Genomic DNA, 9,160 nt, shown 5'->3' with positions numbered 1-9,160 from the left:
GAACTGCAAATTAAACCATGAGAGTCATGACCTAGCTATATAAAAAAGATATATTTATGTTAAACCATCATTAAAGCGTGTTATGAAATAGTATAAAGGTTTCTTTATAATTAATTGATGGGAAATATTTTATTTATAAATTCTTGTATCTTTTTGTATTTTTTTTAATGTATTTTTATGTTATCTGTATATTAAAAACAACTAGCAATATCTCTCTTTATAAAAGTAAGAAGCAAATGTTGAAATCTCCTGTAATTGACTTTCAAGGATCCAAATCTTAAATTAATAAAATAGATAAATTTCAGACAAAAGGAAAAATATTGTATAAAATGTATTTTTTTTTTTTTTGTCAAAGATAGGAAATTCGTCATTCAAATCTCAACTTTCTTCTAATTTGGATTAAGTAATTCTCTAGACGACGATATACGTTAAAATCATTCATACGAAAATGTAATTAGTATATAAGTATATTCCAAAAGTGTATATAATCCCGGAGAAGTATCAAATTCGATGAGAAATTACACGATTTATATAATTAAATTGTATACATACAAAATTTTATATCCTTTTTAATCTCTTAATAAAAATCTTGACTCAGTTACTGATAATATTCAATAAAGAGAATTGGATTAGTTTCCATTGTTTGAGTTTAAAGAGTCTTCACTATATAAAACATTATATGTACATTAATAAATAAAGTTTAATAATATTTTTTTAGTATTGATTTGTCATGTCTTTAAGTCAAAGGGAACAGTAGAGCAGGTTTGTTCTTTGCATAAACCTTTTTTGGCAGAAATTTGACTAAAATGATAGATGTGGTTGGAAGTTGCTTTTTATAAACTTAGATATGGAATTTGACGTTTTGAAAATGAGACTTATGTCTTTATGGATTCAGAATATACGCATTACGAGTCTTTAAATTATAAGTACTTTATAGTGAAAATGCATGTGCTTCCAACTTCATGTCCCATCACCAAATTCTTTTGTTTTAATTTCAAAAAAATTATAAATACCACCTTGTAATGGTCGGAATAAATCATTTACATATTTAACTAATCGAACGACTTATTATTAGAAATGATTTTTTTAAAAGGAAAAATTATATAATGAGATGAACTTTACTATGTTTATTAAATTTAAAAGTACGTGTTTTTATTATCAGTAACACAAAAATAAACAGAGAGGTGAGTGAGATTGTGGAGATGGCGAGCAAAATTTATATGTATCATAAATACACGTGGACTGCATTAGATACGTATGTGTATGTATCTCGAGTGATTCACATGTATATGGATATCGAAACCATGGGAAACTGACGAGCAAGATGGGAAAGAAGCGAAGGAGGTAAGCAAGATTCTCTATGTATCCGAGATTAATGCAAATCTACTTGGATACAATGCATCTAGAAAAAGTATACTTAATTTTGACTCATGTATCTGAAATACATTTATCTAGAGGAATAAAAATCTTGTATGATACGTCATATTACAAACTAGAGTGAATATAAGTAACTAGTATAAGAACTTGATATGATTATGAAAATGTAAGTGTTATTGATACATGTGTAATGTTTATACATGTACTAGTTTAAAAGATAAAAGAGTTTGTTGAACACAAGGGACCTAAAGAGAAGAAGAACTTATTATCTATTTAACTCAATCATACTAATATAGTGGACTATACACTCAATATACCGACATAGTAGGACTCTACATCCTTATTATTATCATGCCCCCTCAACAGTGGCTCAATTTGCTTATGACCAATGTTTGCTAAAGAGGTGGGAAAAAAACCTTTTGGGAAGTGCTTTAGTTAATGTATTTGTTAGTTGAACTCCAGTTGAAATGTGGTGAACTGAAATTTTTCCATTTTTCACTTGGTCATAGATAATATGAAAGTCAATTTCCACATGTTTCATTCGACTGTGAAAGACTAGATTACGACACAAGTGACACCATAATCTCGCAGAAAATCTTAGGAGGATGAAGTAGCTTGATCTGAAGTTCTTACAATAGGTTGGTTAGCAAGTTGTGCTGCTACAACACTATATCCCGCTTCTGTTAAAAGATTTGGCAATAGTGCATTGTTTCTTGTAGCACCAACTAATTAGATTCTTTCAAAGAGAAATAACATGGGCTGAAGTGAAATGTCTTGTGTCGAAAATATCATCTCAAACTTGCATCTGAGTAGACCGAGCTGAGAAGAGTTATCATGCCTGTTGAAATATGTGTGTCCACTACCAGTCAATGGACCAGGTCCCTTGACACAGCAAAAACAGTGCAGAAGATTAAACAATATGAAGAACACAACACAAGCAGTTTACGTGGAAACCTCCTTGCTCAAGGGAGTAAAACCACGACCTGTTGCACAGGATTTACAACCGTCTTCACTAATCTTCTCAAGCAAAAGTGAAACCCGGTTACAATCAATGTGAGAAAAATTTATTAATCTCACGATCAAGTAATCTACCTATTACTTGAAGAGCCTAAGCGGATACCACACCGCCCACTAAACCACCTAACTCTAGATGACTTAGAATTTGACTAAGCAACAAAACAATGTTGCCCACTAAATCAGTTAACCTTAACTGATTTAGACTTTTACAAACCCAAAACAAATATCTGAATCCTTTATAGATTATGAACAGATTTACAATGTAAGTACATAGACACAAAGCTCTAAATACAACAAAGATTCCTCTTTACTCTATCAGGTTCTTCTGTTGAGTTGAGCAATGTTCTTCCTTGAAGATGGCCTTATGTTCAAGCTTGTGAATTTTCAGAGAAAGTCCAAGTTTAATTTGCCAAGTCTTGAATTTGTGTTTGTTGGAAAGAGATAATATAAATTCCCACAAATTCGTTGAAGTCATCTTATTGGCTGAAGGCCTGCTGTTGGAAAAGCTGTGCACCTACCGCATCAGAGATGACAACTTTTCTGACAGCTATCTTTTCGTCCTTTTCACGTCTCAGTCTTGCGGGTACCATGTCCCTTGCTTGCGGAAACCAGGTCCCTTGCAAACTTCTATATAAGTTCTTGAAAAGGCTTACTGGCTGACTTCCTTCTTTGGATGAATAAATATAATATGGTGTTTGTCATGCTAAAAGTATCAAACATAAAGAGTTATTATCCGTTGGACAAACACCCTCCTCCATTCTGATTGGTGTAGTACACTGACGCCTTACCAACCTCTGACGTGACAGCTTTACAACTGTAACCAATTTTGTATCTGATGGAGGAAACTCTGTCTGGTACCAGGTCCCTGCATTTGTGAGATACTGAAACATACAATCTCGTCCGCTCTTCTTATTGGTGTAGGATACTGCACGTTTCACCTACCACCTGACATGACAGCTTTTATGATTGTACCCCATTTGTATCTAGACCAGAGCACTCTGCTAGGAACCAGGTCCCCGCATTTGTGAAGATCATCAAAACACCTAGAGTATAACATTTCCCCCCTTTTTGATGATAGCACACAAATATACCTCACACTGAGTTTATCATTCATCTTTTTGTCAGTAGTTCCAATAACAAGGATTTGGTTCCTTGTTAGATCAATAAGTTTGTCAAATCATCAAAAATTCATATCAAGTTCGAGCTATCATCTTAACTCAGCTTCGAACTAACAATGCCTGAACTGAAGTCCATAGGTTATGGTTCCTTTCAGATAATAAAGAAGCCTCTTTATTATTAGTCAATGTTTAGTTGATGGAGAGTGTTGAAATTGTGTGATCTTGTTTACTAAAAAGCATATAACAAGTCGTGTGATGACAAGGTATTGCAATGAGGCAATGACCTGCCTATAAAATGTAGAATCTATTGAAAAAGAACTGTCATCCAAGCAAAAATGTCACTTGTGGACAGAAGATCGCTCACATTGTTTACATCCAACGTACTTAACTTGATAAGCATATCTACGCTGAAACTATCTTCTGTGAGAGTCAGTACATAGTTCTGTTGTATAACTTCAACATCTAAAAAAAATGTAAAAGGACCAAGATCCTTGATCGAAGATCTATCACCCAACGATTTAATTACTACATGGACTTGTGAGTTACTAGAGCATGCAACAATATCATCAACATAGTTCATAACAATAATGAGAGAATTAAGAGAACATTTGATGAATAATGAATCATCTGATTCAGAACAAGCAAAGCCAAATGAGAAGAAAAATTCTTTTATTTTAGTATATCATACTTATGGTTTCTAGCGAAGTTCATAGAAAGATTTGTGTACTTTGCACTCATGATTTGGAAATCTATAATATACAGATTTAGATGGTTGTTGCATGAAAACTACAGAGTATCATGTAAAAATATATTGTTTACGTTAAATTGATGCAATGACCATTTAAGAGACATAGCTAGGGACAAGATAAGGCGAATAATTTTTGTTTAATTAGATTGAAGGTAAACTGAAAGTCAATTTCAAAAAGCTGATGAAATTATTTTACCACTAATTTGGCTTCATAACGCTTTATAGATCAATCAGGCTTTTGTTTGACACAAAAAAAACTGTTGAGGAATTAATAAAGTGTACAACAATACCTTGAAGGTTCTCTTCATATATTGAGTTAATTAAGTTGTTAAGGGTAGTTAGTTGGTTACTTAGCTATAGTGAAAGTTAGTTAGTTTGTTAGTAATTAGCTATCATTTTAAGCTACAAATACATGAGTCTATATAAACAACTAATATTGTACATGGACAGAATAATGTGAAATATACAGAAAAGCTTCCACAAACAACTTCTTCTTCTTCTTCTTCTTCTTCTTCTTCAAATCGATCAGTTTAACATGGTATCAGAGCTAGTCTGAGCTTGATTTGTTACCGAGATTTGCAAATTTGCAGTGTTCATTCATGGCAGATGAACTTGATTCAACAACAGATCCAGTAAATGGATCAGGATCTGCACAGCCTATTGATTATTATTATCCTCTGTATCTGGGTGCATCTGATGGACCAGGTTTATTGCCAGTGGAAATTCAGCTTGTTGGAATGGAGAATTACATGTTGTGGACTCGAGCAATGAAAAATGCACTCATAGGGAGGAACAAATTGGGATTCGTAGATGGATCAATCACTAGATCGACATATGGATCTGCTTTAGGACATCTCTGGGATCGCTGCAATGCAATTGTGGTTTCGTGGTTGACCAGCAATGTTAGTCGAGATTTACTGAGTGGGATGCTTTTTCGATCAGATGCACATCTGATTTGGAAGGAGCTCGAAGAGAGGTTTCATAAAATCAATGGTTCAAGGCTGTATGCAGTACACAAGGAGATATTCACATTAACTCAGGGGACACATCCAGTCTCTGTTTACTATTGCAAACTTAAGGATCTATGGGATGAGTACGACTCGATGATGCCTCCTCCTGAGTGTAACTGTGAGAAGTCAAAGGAATACCTTGCTCAGCTTCAATACCAGAGGCTACTTCAATTTATGATGGGACTAAATGACAATTACAATCAAGCTTGACGTCAGATCCTCTTAAAATCAAAATTGTTAAGTGCTAACCAAGCATATGCTCTAATTGTGCAGGATGAAAGTCAAAAGTTAACTGCTATCAGTTCATCTAATTTACATGAAGGAGGATCAGCAGTTTTCTTTACTTCGAAGGGCTCAGGATCTAAGAAGAAGAACTGGAACTCAGTGTGTGATTTTTGTCATGTTAAAGGGCATGTGAGGGAGGATTGCTTCAAGCTGATGAAGTGTGATCACTGTGGGAAAACAGGATATTTAATCGGAAAATGTTACCAATTGATAGGGTACCCATCTGATTACAAGGTTAAAGGACGGAATGTTCAAGCTAATCATGTTAATATTCAGCAGGAAGGGCTAGAGGATATATCTGAAGATGATCAGTACAAGGAATTCAAGGAATATACTCTTTGGAAGCAAATGAGGGATAAATGTTCTTCTAAAAATCCTATTTCTGGAGCTAGTGCTAACATGACAGGTAAATGTTTTTCCAGATTCACATACTAATTGGATAGTAGACTCTGGGGCTTCTAATCATATTACTAGAAGTAAACATTTATTATTGCATAATGATACAGTCAGTAGTGCAGAAAAGGTACAATTACCTACTGGAGAATTTGCTCATATTAGTCACATTGGAAACTATCCATTATCAGGAGGTGATTCATTGAAAGATGTCTTGTATGTGCCATCTTTTAAATTCAACCTCATGTTTGTTTCAAAGGTGACAAAAGATATGAATTGTTGTGTTAAGTTTTATCCTGAACATTGTGTCTTTCAGGATCTTTGCACTGGGAAAGTGAAGGTGACTGGTAGGGAGCAAGATGGATTATACATTCTGAACACAAGAAACAATGAACATTTTCTTACAAAGGGAAAGTCTATGCTTGTGTCTAGACCTCTTCCTGATCTATGGCATAGGAGACTGGAACATGTTCCCATGGCAGTTTTAAGAAAAATTTATGTATTTCATAAGACTGATTCCTTTCAATTACAACATTGTGATGTTTGTCCTTTATCTAGACAAACTAGATTACCTTTTCCAGTTAGTAGTAGTAACTCTACAACTTCTTTTCATTTGATTCATTTGGATGTATGGGACCTTATCATGTTGAAACTCATGATGGTATGAAATATTTCCTCACATTGGTTGATGATTGTACTAGATGGACTTGGATTTTTTTACTTAGATTGAAATCTGATGTCTCTACTGTTCTGAAAAACTTCATAAGTATGGTGGACAATCAGTTCGGGAAAAAAATCAAGATTTTTAGATCAGATAAACTTGTTCTAACCTATTTCAACAACATGGCATTATTCATCAAAGTTCATGCCCCTACACTCCTCAACAAAATGGTGTAGTGGAGAGAAAACATAAACATATTTTGGAAACTGCTAGAGCTATTCGTTTTCAGTCATGTCTACCACTAAAATTTTGGGGTCATTGTATTGAAGCTGCAGTTTATGTCATCAATAGAATACCTTCCTCGGTGTTGCAGAACAGGTCACCTTTTGAGGTGTTATATGGTCATGATCCTTCCTTAGCTCATATGCGAGTAATTGGATGTCTTTGTTATGCATCTACACTACCTAAACAAGACAAATTTGCACCCAGAGCTATCAAATCAGTCTTGTTAGGTTATGGTGTTCATCAGAAAGGCTACAAGTTGTATAATTTGAGCAGTAAGTCCATTTTCATCAGTAGAGATGTAGTGTTTTATGAAGATAATTTTCCTTTTGCACAACATCCATCAACTGAGGATTCAACTATGTTTGATTCTTCATCTCAGTTACTTCCTCCATATATTACTCCAATAGATGCACAAGTCTTGCCTCTTCCTAATCAGCATATTGAATCAGAAGTTGTTGTTGAAAAAGTGGCTCTTACTGATCAGCCTATTGAAACAGAAGTTGATGAAAATGTGGCTCTTACTGATCAACATATTGAAACAACAGTTGTTGAGAATGTGTCTTTATCACAAGACAATCATGAACCTGTTTCTTCCACTGATACTGTTGTTTCTATTACAGAAGATAATGTGTCTTTATCACAAGACAATCATGAACCTGTTTCTTCCACTGATACTGTTGTTTCTATTACAGAAGATATTTCTTTTACTACCTCTCCTACAACACAAACAAGGAAGTCAACTAGACATTCTAAACCTCCTACTTGGATGCAAGATTATGTGTGTAAACCAACAGCTCATAATTGTACTTATCCTCTTTCAGATGTGCTAAGCTACTCAGGTTTGAGTTCTAAATATCAGGCTTATATTGCTAAGATGTCTACTATTTGTGAACCTACATCTTTCAAAGAGGCTGTTAAGGATCCTAGATGGATAGAGACAATGCAGTCTGAAATAAAGGCATTGGAAGAGAATTCTACTTGGTCTGTTGTTGACCTCCCACCAGGCAAGAAGGCTATTGGTTGTAAATGGGTCTACAAAATCAAATATAAGGCTACTGGAGAGATCAAAAGATTTAAAGCTAGATTGGTTGCAAAAGTTTATAATCAAAAGGAAGGACTTGATTATCAAGAAACTTTCTCACCGGTTGTAAAAATGGTGACAGTGAGAACAGTGATAGCTATTGCAGCTATCAAAAATTGGATATTCATCAAATGGATGTCTATAACGCATTCTTACAGGGAGATTTAAATGAGGAAGTATACATGGATCTGCCCTTAGGCTTTGCTGGAAAGAAAGGGCATCAAGTTTGCAAATTATCCAAGTCCTTATATGGCCTTAAACAAGCCTCTCGACAGTGGAATATCAAGCTGACCAATGCCTTGACTAGTTCAAGTTTTGTTCAAAGTCATTTGGATTATTCTCTGTTTACTACGAAGACTGACACTCATATTGTTATCGTTTTGATTTATGTTGATGATTTGTTAATAACTGGAAATGATAGAGTGTTAATTCAAGAAACTAAGGGTCATTTACAACTATGTTTTAAGGTCAAGGATCTAGGTGATTTGAAGTATTTCCTTGGCATTGAATTTGCCAGGAGCAAAGAAGGAATTTCGATGCATCAGAGAAAATATGTTGTTGAACTCATCAACGATTTAGGCTTTACAGCTGCTAAGCCATTTCCAGCACCATTGGAAGTCAATAAAAAGCTAACTTCTCTTGAATTTGATCAAAATATACAGGATTGTTCTGATCCTTTGTTAAGTGATCCAGGTGCTTACCAAAGACTCATAGGCAGACTACTCTACTTGACAATCACTCGACCAGATATTGCTTTTGCGGTACAATGTCTCAGTCAGTATATGCATTCTCCTAAAGTATCTCACATGGTTGCAGCAACAAGGGTGATCAGATATGTGAAACAATATCCTGGTCTTGGTGTTTTATGTCAGCCCATGTTTCTCCTAGCCTCATTGCCTATTGTGATGCTGATTGGGCTTCCTGTGTTAATACAAGAAAGTATGTCACTGGTTTTTACTTAAACTTGGGGATTCTCCTATCCCATGGAAGTCTAAGAAACAATCCACTATTTCTCGAAGCTCAGCTGAGGCTGAATACAGAAGTCTAGCCTCCACTGTGGCTGAAGTGGTGTGGCTGTCTAATTTACTCACTGAGCTTGGTGTTCCTCTTACTGGTCCTATATCCATGTTTTGTGATAGTAAATCTGCTATCCAAATTGCTCAAAATCCCATTTTTCACGAGCGT

The sequence above is a fragment of the Solanum lycopersicum genome, chromosome 1 (assembly GCF_036512215.1).
Source record: "Solanum lycopersicum chromosome 1, SLM_r2.1".
In the NCBI taxonomy this organism is placed as follows: domain Eukaryota; kingdom Viridiplantae; phylum Streptophyta; class Magnoliopsida; order Solanales; family Solanaceae; genus Solanum; species Solanum lycopersicum.
Note: the sequence above shows the minus strand (reverse complement) of the source record.